Here is a 13,906-nt window from a genome sequence, read left to right on the forward strand (position 1 = left end):
AGAGTGGAGAGAAAGAAAAAAAATTATTAGCTGTTGACAAACAGGCAGGAGGGCTGTCCTACTGAAGACTATGCTAACCACACAGCATAGGATAAAACTCATTTAGAGCAGGTGTGAATGGTGGGGGAACAAGTCTGGGTTTGATTTTGACATAGGGTTGATTTTTCAGGAATAAGTTAAATTAGGAGATCTACTACCAGCAACCCCCAGGGTCTTCTTGTCAACCATCATTACCAGAGCAATATCCAAGTGAGGAGTGGGTTTTGGGTCATATATCCAGGGAGAAAAAGATAAATTAATATTATAAAGCTGTTTAGTGGGTGCAGCTGACATTTTCCAGTATTTGGTGACATAGATCTAAGAAGGTTAAATTTACGCCTATAAATATAATGGCAAAATGGGCTTTGGCATAGGCTTGGTCTAGTGTATAGCCTGAAAATAAGGGAAATCAATGAATAAAACCCCCTATGATAGCAAATACAGCTCCTATTGATAGGACATAGTGAAAGTGGGCTACAACATAGTATGTGTCGTGTAATACAATGTCTAATGATGAGTTTGCCAATACAATGCCGGTTAAGCCCCCCATGGTAAAGAGAAAAATAAAGCCTAAGGCTCAAAGTATTGCAGGGGATCACTTGGTATTGCTTCCGTGAAGTGTGGCGAGTCAGCTGAAGACCTTAACACCGGTAGGAATTGCAATAATTTTAGTGGCAGAAGTGAAGTAGGCTCATGTATCTACGTCTATACCCACTGTAAACATGTGACGAGCTCATACAATAAAGCCTAAGAACCCAATTGATATTATAGCTCAGACTATACCTATGTACCCAAATGGTTCTTTTTTTCCTGAGTAATATGTTACAGTATGAGAGATTATTCCAAACCCAGGTAGAATGAGGATATAAACTTCAGGGTGACCAAAAAATCAGAATAGGTGTTGATATAATATGAGATCTCCTCCGGCTGGATCAAAGAAAGTCGTGTTGAGGTTACAGTCTGTTAGTAGTATGGTGATGCTGGGAGCTAAGACTGGTATAGAGAGGAGTAGCAGGACTGCTGTGATTAGGACTGATCAGAAAAATAGGGGAGTTTGATACTGAGATATGGCAGGGGGTTTTATGTTGATAATAGTGGTGATGAAATTGATAGCTCCTAAAATAGAGGAGATGCCTGCTAGATGAAGTGAGAAGATAGTGAGATCTACAGAGGCCCCCAGGTGGGAGAAATTTCCTGCCAAGGGGGGATAAACTGTTCAACCTGTCCCAGCACCGGCCTCTACTATGGCGGATGCGAGTAGTAGTAGGAAGGAGGGGGGAAGAAGTCAGAAGCTTATGTTATTTCAGCGGGGAAATGCCATATCAGGAGCACTGATTATTAGGGGTACTAACCAATTTCCGAAGCCTCCAATTATAATGGGTATTACTATAAAGAAAATTATAATGAATGTGTGAGCTGTAACAATAACATTGCAAATATTAGCTAATTATTAGACCAGAAACCATGAAAAGGCTTTTCTAGTGAAGCTCCGGTGATGTTTCAGCTGGAGATCCTTGTGGTGAACCCCATCACCAGGCATTTATCTTGGCAAGGTTTGTCCAAGTCAACCTATGAAAATGAATTCTGTTGACTCACTCTGATTGTTTGAAAACCATATAACATGAACCACATAATGGGAGTACTTCCCAAATATGTTTATATCACTATACACAGAAAATGTGACATTTATAGGCCACACTAGGGTTAACAGACAAGCCTGTCAAGGTTAAGGTGGGTGGTGGTGGTCGGGTGTGCTATGAGGTCTTGAACCTGGCCATCCTGACATGGCTCCTCTACCTACTTGAGATATCTCATCCATCAGATAATATCTCAGGACTCTAATTAACACTGCATATGTACTGCAAAGAATCCAAAGCTCTTCTTTTTCTGCAGCTACCATATTTTTTAAGGGCTATATAAGCAGAACATTTTATAATGTAAACCTGGTTCAAATCATAGTACTTGAACATGTTATTTTGGAGTTTCCGAAAGATTCAACATTTCAGATGCTTTAGGAAACAATAGTGCTAATGAATTCAAGGTAGATGATAACTTTCTCTACCATAAGACTTGTAAAGTGTGTCCACACTTTACATTAAGAAATATTAAAGTCATTAAGTCATTAAGAAGTATTCATACCTCAGGCCGAAATATTTTAGAAGAATCCTGCTGATGATCGCTGTATCAGTCTTGGCACGTGGGTCTGTTTTACCTGTTGCCAATATCATAAATGCTCTTAAATTTTTTCACGTGAACAAATGGAACCTGAATATATTTACATGTGGATTCCCAAGGGCGAAGTGAAAGAAAGTGAGCCATTTTATTAGTCTTGAGTGTCTCTCCCCAATCCCCTACCCTGTTGTTGTGGCTAACAATAAAGCATCTCCAGTATTACTAATGAGACATGCTGGAGAAATTTGGGGACATATCATTCATGTTCAAATCATCCTGGTATTACCCCTTTACAGTTTATGCCAGGACAAGGGTTATACAATAGAAACAGAATGAATACTCTAGTATTTTGAGCTACTATTGGGGAGCAACAAACATGACCTGAGGAGGGAGAAAAAAGACATCATGACTGTCTTCAAAGTTGCTTTCTCTTTCCTTTTTCTTTCCTTTTATTTGCTTTTAATTTAATTAGCGAAGGCCAGGATCTGAAAGAGCTGCCAAGAGAGACTGCTCTATTGATAAAGTAGACAGAGAAAGCAATTTAGGAATGAGAAATAACCACAGCCTTGGCTGTGTTCTTGTGCAGAAAACCATTTTTTTTTTTTTTTTTTTTTTTTTTTTTTTTTTAGCAGCCTGAGTAGAAAGAAACATAAGTACCATTAACAATTTAGCTTCTTCAGGAGTAAGAAACCTTCATTATTTTAATGATTTTTCTCAGCCAAGAAGCACCCAAAGGCATTATGAAAGGGGTGATAACTGATGCTTTTTAATCTGTAAGTGAACATTCTGCAGGAGAGCTGCCAGTTCTGGCACCTGGGTAGAACGCAGAGACAAGGAGGAAATTTCACCACCTCACAGAGCACAAAGGGCAGAATGGAGACCAATTTTATTTCCTCTCTGACCTACCAGTTTGTTTCCTTTTTTATCTACCATATATAGGTTTCATTTACTACCTTTTAAATACATTGACTTAGTTTATATCTATGTAGTCATACAGGATTATTGACTTAGTTTATGTCTCTGTAGTCATACAGAATTATGTTTAAATGACATTATTCATAGATCTAAAACAGTTCATGGTAACAAGCATATCAAAAGGCAAGCATATCATGCAGCGTGATGACTAGACCTAATAATATGTTGCATACTTGAAATTTTCTGGGAGAGATTTCAAGTGTTCTCACCACACAAAATGGTTACTAGGTAAAGTGATGGATATGTTAGCTTGTTTGTGGTACTCATTTCACTATGTATATGTGTGTCAGAACACCACATTATATATTTTAAATATATACAATTTTTATTTGTCAATCACACCTTAGTAAAGCTGCAGGCAGGGACGGTGTGGGCAGGGGATACAAGCATATCAAAAGTTTGTAACATGTTCATCTAGGCTACTGTTTTCAGTGTCGTAAAAAATTGCAAAATAATATAGACACATAGCTAATTTAGTGGGTATTGTACTTTGTCTTTGAAACTGTTCTTTTCTCAGAAGGCTTTTTATACAGCTATTATTAATACTTTACCTCAGATGTTAATAAATAGCTTATTGTGCCTGCTCAGATTTCTTAAATGTATTATTAATAATTACCTAATAATAATAACTGATGCTTTTAATATGTAAGTGAACAACATAAATATTTAATATTTGTGTATCACTTAATATTTCATTATTGATAATATATTATTAAATATAAATGATATTCAATTTATTGTTATTTACAAATTAATTTATTATATTTTATATATATCTCATTCAATGTTGGTAACACATTTCTGAAAACAGACGTTCTGCTTGAGAATGTAAACATTACTTTAAAAGGGAAATAATTACAATTTATTTACAACGCTTATCAGTTTCTCAAAATGTAACAAATATACAGAAAAAAATGCTTCAATATCAGTAACGAACAATCATGCCAAGGTGTAAAAAGCCTAAAGCACCACTTCTGCTTTCTGATCACCGAAAATTAACATAGTTGTTACCTACCAGATATAGCAACACAGCAATATATGCTCAAAACCAGTAGCACTTGCAATGTACCACTTCTTTGCTGACTTTTAGGGAGCTTTTCAAACCATTTACACATGATTCTGATATTCCTCCAGTTGTATTGTAAGTAAAACAATGTCCCTAAGGGGGAACATTGACTTTTCCCCTTGGGGACATTATGTTCTGAGATATTAGAATCATTTTGCTTTATGGTCATTAATTGAAACTTGTCAAGAGTTAGATGTATACCATTCAGTTTGTATCTTAAAAACTGAGGGGCATTCTGGCCAGGCACAGTGGCTCACGCCTGTAATCCTAGCACTTTGGGAGGCCGAGGCTGGTGGATTGCCCGAGCTCAGGAGTTCGAGACCAGCCTGGGCAACATGGTGAAACCCCGTCTCTACTAAAATCGGTGTGCGCCTGTAGTCCCAGCTACTCGGGGGGCTGAGGCAGGAGAATTGCTTGAACCCGGGAGGCGGAGGTTGCAGTGAGGCGGGATGGTGCCACTGTACTCCAGCCTGGTGGCAGAGGGAGACTCCGTCTCAAAAACAAAAACAAACAAAAATGTAAAAAAAAGAAAACAAAACAAAACTGAGGGGCATTCTTGCAGATAAAGACTTCTCCATGAAAATATAACCATTTGAAACAAGCTTGTTTGTTTATTTTATTGCCTCTATCTTTCTACTCCTAAAGTACACCCACAGATACAATTTTAGTCACTCACAAATGTCTGCAGTTGACTCTTTTCCTGTCATTCTCTCTAATTCTCAGGCAGGTTCTCTACACAAGGTGTCAAAAATGATTCATAGCTTTCTTAGGTTTACATGGTTTATGCCAATCACCAGATCATAAGAGCAGAGAGCTTCTCTCTTCCCGAATGCACATTCAATCCTGAAAAAGAACTCTGATTGACTCCACTTGAGCCATCCATGCGTCTCTGAATGAATTAACATGTGGAAGGTTATAGGGTACTCGAATTGGACAACTTGGACATGAGAATCTATTCCTGTACAAATGGGGAGTCAGGAGATGACAAGGAGGATTTCTAGAAAAGAAAAAATTCTGGATAGACTCAAATGGAAATAACCGATTTTCATCAAATTCCATGTTCAGGGCAGTTTATCCATCCCAATCACCCTGAAAGAGATATTAGGAAGTCAGCACTGAATTCTCATCTTTCTTTCCTCCTTCCCAGATCAATACAAAAAAGAGTTACATTCATCTAAATGTCTTTCTCATATGGCTTGAATCATTGGAATGTTGTATGTTACAGGAGATTACAGTTCCTACAATAAAGCAGTGCAGGGAAAAATTAAATATATATGCATGTTTTCCCAAGATTTCTAGTTATATTCATGTAAGTTTGGGTCGTCTCAATTCAGGGTGGGTGATTGTGTCATGCTTTGACCACAGTAAGAAATTCAGTAGTAGATTTTCTTTAATACCTTTGCCATTGTGCCTTCAAGCACGTGGGAGGAGATATGCATTAGAGAAAAAAGAAAGCTATTTCTGTTGTCAAAAGTAAATCTCTTATTATAATTTGCTTGTGCTTTGAATTGTGGCAAGAAAACAAATAGCACAAAAAATAGTAATACCTCGTAGCATAGAAAATATTTCCTTTTTAAAAATTAGTATACTTATACTGTGATGAAATTGTTTTCCATCTCTATATGGAACCACATATATAAAGTAAGGCAATCAAATATTAAGTAAAACTTTTTCATTAATATTTTATTAGGAGGTGCATGAAGCAAGGTTAAGAAGATGGGAGATGAAGAATGATGAATGGTGACATGCTAAATTCTGTTAAAAATGAGAAACAAGGCCGGGTGTGGTGGCTCACACCTGTAATCCCAGCACTTTGGGAGGCCGAGCCGGGGAGATCACCTGAGGTCAGGAGATGGAGACCATCCTGGCCAACATGATGAAACCCCATCTCTACTAAAAATACAAAAAAATTAGCTGGGCATGGTGGCATGTGCCTGTAATCCCAGCTACTCGGGAGGCTGAGGCGGGACAATCACTTGAACCAGGGAGGTGGAGGTTGCAGTGAGCCAAGATCGCGTCATAGCACTTGCTTGGCGACAAAGTGAGACTCCATCTCAAAAAAAAAAAGAGAAATAAAATAACCTTTTAGGTCAGATACAATAGGTGGTCACATGAAAATTACCTTCATAAGAAAAAGGAAATTAAAGAGGAACTCAAATTTTTAGTGTCTGGGAAGTAACCTGAGGTCAAAAGAGAATAGTGAGAAGTCAAATACAGGTTATGGAACAATGCAATTTCAGAAGGGGCTTGATTCATAGTGTCTATATCATAGGGGTCTAATTATTCAATGTAGGGGACTAATCTACAAAACTTCATATAAAGCAATAATTCCCAACGCAGAGTTAGTGGCTGTTTATTGATGTCTCTGTTGAGATTCTGAACTTTCATCACAATTTGTCCTATTCTGCAGCTTTTTTGGTAACCAGGCTTCTTTGTCTTATCTCTTATTTTGTAATTTGACTTAATTTTCCTACAGATCCGATCAGCATTTAACTTAGCAGTTTTCCCTTGGTTTTCAACTTCAATAAGATTCATCTTTTAAAAAGTAATTTCTTTCAGTCTGGAACATTAGCATGGGATAAATAAAAAAACTGAAAATGTTTTATGTCCTCAAAATCATTACATTTGGTAATTTTAATGATGTTAAATATGTATTATCATATGTTTGAAGGGTTTGAATTCATGTAAATTGGCAGGTGGACCACAATTATGTAGTTAAATTCTATTTAAAATAAAAGGGTCATATATGCTACCTCATCCACTTGTATCAGTTCCCCACTGTGTTCTCCTTTGTGAATGATTTCACCAAGCAAAGGTGATCTGAAGCAATAAAGCAACCCTACACTCATCCTACATACTCCAGTGTATGTTTGAGCAGCACTGGATTCAAAGGAAGAGGCCATCAGTCACTAAGCATGAAGAATAGATATCAGGGCCATTGCCATAGCTTTATCAAAGATCCAGTCTACTCCAGGCCTTTTTAAATGTTTGTTACATTACATTAATACACATTTATGGGGGTACATGTGAAATTTTGTTACATGCAGAGAGTGCATAATGATCAATTGGGGATATTTAGGGTACTCATTGATTTATCATTTGTGTTGAGTACACTTCAGGTCCTATATTCTGGGTAATTTTAAAGTACAATATATTGTGGTTAACTATAGTCACCCTGCTTTTCTATCAGATTAGAACTTATTCCTTCTATCTAACTCTATGTTTGTACCTACTAATCCCCTAGTTTTTTTGATGGCTGTGTTCTCACAAGGACTATTCCTAAAGGAGGACCTAATTGCTAAGATTTATACAATGGGGGTTTCTTTTGGAAATCTGTCTTTAAAAGAGGAGATGCTTGTGGGAAGGAAGGGGTAGTTGGAGATTGTAGTAGTTAATTTTGTGTGTCCACTTGGCTAGGCTATAGCACCCTTGATTCAATCAAACATGAATCTGGGTGTTGCTATGAAGATATTTGTGTGTAGCATCTACAGTCAGTTGACTTTAAGTAAAGGAGATTATCCTCCGTACTGTGTGAGTGGGTCTTATCTAATCAATTGAAGCTCTCAAGAGCAAACTGATTTTCCATGAGGAAGAAGAAATTCCAGCCTTAAAGCCTGTCTGAGAGTTTCCAGCCTGCCAGCCTATCCTGCAGATTTCAGACATGCCTATCCAGATCCCATGATCATACAAGCCAAGATCAAGTCCTTGAAATACACCTTTTTACATACCTGCCCTTCCCCACCCCCCACACACAGAGGATATACAGGATATACATATATACCTTCTACTGGCTTAGTGTTGGTCTGGTGGATACAGAAATCATATTAATTATTCATTTTATTCCTGTTACATCATACTGACCTCAGCCTGACAACATACCAGATTTCTCCCTTGCTCTGAGTTTTGGAGGGGTAGATGAAGTTCCTGATATATCACATATGTCCTGATATACTTGGTAGACTTTAAGTATTTATATTTAACAAAATGAAACCATGATCATTTTGAAGCAAAATATATCTGAAGTTGGAATGAGAAACTTATGATTTCTTTATGAATATGAGATAATTTACTTGGGCATCATCCTTAGAGTAGCTTAATTTTTAAGGATATTTTTTCTTCTCTATACTAAATCAACAGTGGAAAAATCCCTAAACTCTGGAGGTGTTTTTATCTTACCAGTCTATCTAAGACACATTCAATCATAGTCGTGATTGAATTTGGCATTTCAGTTCTTCACTGTCACTTCTCATTAATTATTGGTTCTAATACTGTCTTTCATGACTTCTTCCTTGTCATTTTACTTCAGGAACTCATTATTTCTAATTGCTATTTTATGCCACTCTTTGGTTCATCAGTTTTTAATGTTCCACTTAATTGACTCCGTTGTTTAAATGATGTGAGGAAAAATGGGGTTAAATTTATCATTTATCTGATGCATTCTGGTATGAGAGAGCTTAATTTGGTTGTTCCATTTTCTAGATAGAAAAAGTAAGGAAATATTTTCTGCATTCTATTCAGATTGTTATTGCTGAAGCCATCTTATGCTATGACCTTTTAAAATAGTTCCAAAGGCTTTAGAAAAAAATTATAGGTACACTGACATTTGCTTATTGTGAAATTTTATATCATGTTCCTTTTTATGTTGTAATTTGTAGTATTCCACATGACAGATTTTTTTGTTAATTGTACATCAGGTCTCACACTCTTATAATTTAGCCAAGAATTTAAAAAGACAAGTAAATAATTGGTTTTAATAGGCCAGAATATGTCAGGGATATATCTGTGGATTTAAAGTTAAAGAAAAATTACTAGAAAAAAATAGATAAAGAAGTATTTAATGTTTATAGCATTCAGTGCAATTTTTTACATAAAAACAGAGTTTGTAAAATGTAAGCAGGGATATTTTATTGTTAAGGTTAACTTAATGAAAATAAAATATGCATTTTATAAGAAAGAATCTAAATCATAATAAATCTAAAAATTCATTGATTTAAATACCATAATATTCTCAATTTATGAAACCCTCCTTCGAACAGATGGAATTTAAATATATGACTTGGCCATCTATCTTTGACTCCAAATGTATTTATATGAGTCCTACATGTTAAAATTTATTCCTGGAAATTATGACCAATAGAAGACTTTTATATATGTGTCACAATAAGCATGAAATAATGTGATCTCTTTCTCCTTTATTACGTATCCTTGCAGCCACCAGACTGCAGTATGTGACTTAATCCCACAGAGATATTTTACACTGAAAGTTTGTCTTAAATTATCTTGCAAATCTTTTTGTATTCTACACAAAATGGTTATTCTAATTCTCAGAGTACAGCCACAAGCTAGGTAGGTGTAGATCGTGGCACATGGGCAAAAATATGGTGAGTGTAACTGGAACCACACTAGAAAAAAGGAAATTTGTCATCACAAGTATCTTAAGAATGAAAAATTTGAGGCAGTATTTTATTTGCAATGAATTTATGTTAGTGAACTGATACATAAACTTTTATACAACATATAATTGATTAAAATCATACATACTTGGAAATTAAGCTCATGGGAAAGTTTTTGAAAAAACAAATTTTATGAGAATTTTTGACATTGGTAAAATATATTTATAACAAAAGTTAATATTTATGGGGCTCTTTCAGAATTTTCAGTCTAAATGTGATAGGAACACAAATTCCAATACATATCCAAGAATCATAGAGAGCATGGTGAAAATATCAACATTCTACTATAAAGACACATGTATATGTATGTTTATTGCGGCACTGTTCACAATAGCAAAGACTTCGAACCAACTCAAATGCCCATCAATGATAGACTGGATAAAGAAAATATGGCACATACACGCCATGGAATACTATGCAACCGTATACAAGGGTTGTGAATGCATGTTCTCACTCATAGGTGGGAACTGAACAATGAGAACACTTGGTCCATCTACCTTAGGTATTTCTCCTAATGCTATCTCTCTCCTAGCCCCCCAGCCCCCGACGGGCCCCAGTGCATGATACAGCCCCCCAATGTCCATGTGTTCTCATTGTTCAGCTCCCACTTATGAGTGAGAACATGTGATGTTTGGTTTTCTGTTCTTGTGTTAGTTTGCTAAGAATGATAGATTCCAGCTTCATCCGTGTTTCTTTATAGTTGAATGATTTATAATCCTTTGGGTATATGCCCAGTAATGGGATTTCCGGGTCAAATGGTATTTCTGGTTCTGGATCCGTGAGGAATCACCACACTGTCTTCCACAATGGTAGAACTAATTTATACTCCCACCAACAGTGTAAAAGCATTCCTGTTTCTCCACATGCTTTCCAGCATCTGTTGTTTCCAGCATCTCATTTCCTGAGTTTTTTATGATTGCCATTCTAACTGGCGTGAGATGGTATCTCATTGTGGTTTAGATTTGCATTTCTCTAGTGACCTGTGGTGATGAGCTTTTATTCATGTTTGTTAGCTGCACAAATGTCTTGTTTTGAGAAATGTCTGTTCATATCCTTTGCCTACTGTTTTATGGGTTGTTTTTTTCTTGTAAGTTTGTTTAAGTTCTTTGTAGATTCTGGATATTAGCCCTTTGTCAGATGAATAGATTGCAAAAATGTTCTCCCATTCAGTAGGTTGCCTGCTCACTGTGATGATAGTTTCTTTTGCTGTGCAGAAGCTCTTCAGTTTAATTAGATCCTATTTGTCAATTTTGGCTTTTGTTGCAGTTGCTTTTGGAGTTTTAGTCATAAAGTCTTTGCCCATGCCTATGTCCTAAATGGTATTGCCTATGTTTTCTTCTAGGGTTTTTATGGTTTTAGGTCTTATGTTTAAGTCTTTAATCCATCTTGAGTTAATTTTTGTGTAAGGTGTAAGGAAGGGATCCAGTTTCAGCTTTCTGCATGTGGCCAGCCCAACACCATTTATTAAATAGGGAATTCTTTCGCCATTGCTTGTTTTTGTCATGTTTGTCAAAGATCAGAAGGTTGTAGATATGTGGCGTTATTTCTGAGGCCTCTGTTCTGTTCCTTTGGTCTATATATCTGTTTTGGTACCAGGACCATGCTGTTTTGGTTACGGTAGCCTTGTAGTTTGAAGTCAGGTAGCACGCTGCCTCTAGCTTTATTCTTTTTGCTTAGGATTTTCTTGGCTATGTGGGTCTTTTTTGATTCCATATGAAATTTAAAGTAATTTTTCCAATTCTGTGAAGTAAGTCAGTGGTAGCTTGATGGGGTTGGCATTGAATCTATAAATTACTATGGGCAGTATGGCCATTTTCACAATATTGATTCTTCCTATCCATGAGCATGGAATGTTTTTCCATTTGTTTGTGTCCTCTCTTATGAGCAGTAGTTTGTAATTCTCCTTGAAGAGATCCTTCACATCTCTTGTAAGTTGTATTCCTAGGTATTTTATTCTCTTTGTAGAAATTGTGAATGGGAGTTCACTCATGATTTGACTCTCTGTTATTGGTGTACGGGAATGCTTGTGAGTTTTGCACATTGATTTCGTATCCTGAGACTTTGCTGAAGTTGCTTATCAGCTTAAGGAGATTTTTGGCTGAAACTATGGGGTTTTCTAAATATGCAATCATGTCATCTGCAAACAGACAATTTGACGACTTCTTTTTCTAATTGAATACACTTATTTCTTTCTCTTGCCTGATTGCCATGGCCAGAACTTCCACTACTATGTTGCATAGGAGTGGTGAGAGAGGGCATCCTTGTTTTGTGCCAGTTTTCAAAAGGAATGCTTCCAGTTTTTGCCCCTTCAGTATGATATTGTCTCTGGGTTTGTCATAAATAGCTCTTATTATTTTGAGATATGTTCCATCAATACCTGGTTTGTTGAGAGATTTTTAGCATGAAGAGCTGTTGAATTTTGTCAAAGGCCTTTTGTGCATCTATTGAGATAATCATGTGTTTCTTGTTATTGGTTCTGTTTAAGTGATGGATTACATTTATTGATTTGCGTATGTTGAATCAGCCTTGCATCCCAGGGATGGAACTGACTTGGTCGTGGTGGATAAGCTTTTTGATGTGCTGCTGGATTCAGTTTGCCAGTATTTTATTGAGGTTTTTCACATAAGTGTTCACCAGGGATATTGGCCTGAAATTTTCTTTTTTTGTTCTATCTCTGCCAGGTTTTGGTATCAGGATGATGCTGGCCTCTTAAAATGAGTTAGGGAGGATTCCCTCCTTTTCTGTTGTTTGGAACAGTTTCAGAAGGAATGGGTACCAGCTCTTCTTTGTACATCTGGTGGAATTCGGCTGTGAATCCGTCTGGTCCTGGACTTTTTTTCATTGGTAGGTTATTAATTACTGCCTCAATTTCAGAGCCTGTTATTGGTCTATTCAGGGATTCAACTTCTTCTTGATTTAGTCTTGGAAGGGTGTATGTGTCCAGGAATTTATCCATTTCTTCTGCATTTTCTAGTTTATTTGCATAGAGGTGTTTATAGTATTCTCTGATGGTAGTTTGTATTTCTGTATGATCACTGGTGATATCCCCTTTATCATTTTTTATTGCATCTATTTTATTCTTCTCTGTTTTCTTCTTTACCATTCTGGTTAGTCATCTATCTATTTTGTTGATCTTTTCAAAAAACCAGCTCCTGTATTCATTGATATTTTTGAAGGTTATTTTGTGCCTCTGTCTCCTTCAGTTCTGCTCTGATCTTAGCTATTTCTTGCCTTTTGCTAGCTTTTGAATTTGTTTGCTCTTGCTCCTCTAGTTTTTAATTGTGATGTTAAAGTGTTGAGTTTAGATCATAGGCAGATCATGTCTGTTTAGACATAGGCATGGGCAAAGACTTTATGACTAAAACACACTGCTTTAAATGTGTCCCAGAAGTTCTGGTATGTTGTGTCTTTGTTCTCATTGATTTCAAAGAACATCTTTATGTCGGCCTTCATTGCATTATTTACCCAGTAGTCATTCAGGAGCAGGTTGTTCAGTTTCCATGTAGTTGTGTGGTTTTGAGTGAGGTTCTTAATACTGAGTTCTAATTTGATTGCACTGTGGTCTGAGAAACTGTTTTTTATGATTTCCATTCTTTTGCTTTTGCTGAGGAGTGTTTTACTTCCAATTATGTGGTCAATTTTAGGATAAGTGTGATGTGGTGCTGAGAAGAATGTATATTCTGTTGATTTAGGCTGGATAGTTCTGTAGGTGTCTTATTAGGTCCGCTTTGTCCAGAGCTGACTTCAAGTCTTGGATAGCTTTGTTAATTTCTGTCTTGTTGATCTGTCCAATATTGACCGTGGGGTGTTAAAATATCCCACTATTATTATTTGGGAGTCTAAGTCTCTTTGTCAGTCTCTAAGAACTTGCTTTATGAATCTAGGTGCTCCTGTATTGGGTACATATATATTTAGGATAGTTAGCTCTTCTTGTAGCATTGATCCCTTTATTATTATGTAGTGTCCTTCTTTGTCTCTTTTGATCTTTGTGGTTTAAAGTCTGTTTTATCACAGGCTAGGATTGCAACTCCTGCTTTTTTTTTTTTTTTTTTTTTTTTTTTTTTTTTTTTTTGCTTTCCGTTTACTGGATGTTGAATATTGGTCCCCACTCTCTTCTGGCTTGCAGGGTTTCTGCAGAGAGATCTGCTGTTAGTCTGATGGGCTTCCCTTTGTGGGTAACCCAACATTTCTCTCTGTCTGC

General features: G+C 36.5%; 1 long non-coding RNA gene across 6 annotated transcripts in view; it reads left to right on the plus strand.

Moving 5' to 3' along the window:
- The window catches only part of LOC105472819 (uncharacterized), a 278,602-nt gene that overhangs the window by 62,333 nt on the left and 202,363 nt on the right, over positions 1-13,906 (plus strand). The window contains exon 4 of one of the 6 annotated variants that reach the window (XR_011622727.1): positions 6,729-6,796. The exons of the other annotated variants lie outside the window; for them this stretch is intronic. This is a non-coding gene — a long non-coding RNA (uncharacterized lncRNA). Of the gene's footprint in view, positions 1-6,728; positions 6,797-13,906 lie in introns of those variants that run through there. 6 annotated transcript variants of the gene reach the window in all.

Source organism: Macaca nemestrina, chromosome 4 (genome assembly GCF_043159975.1).
Source record: "Macaca nemestrina isolate mMacNem1 chromosome 4, mMacNem.hap1, whole genome shotgun sequence".
In the NCBI taxonomy this organism is placed as follows: domain Eukaryota; kingdom Metazoa; phylum Chordata; class Mammalia; order Primates; family Cercopithecidae; genus Macaca; species Macaca nemestrina.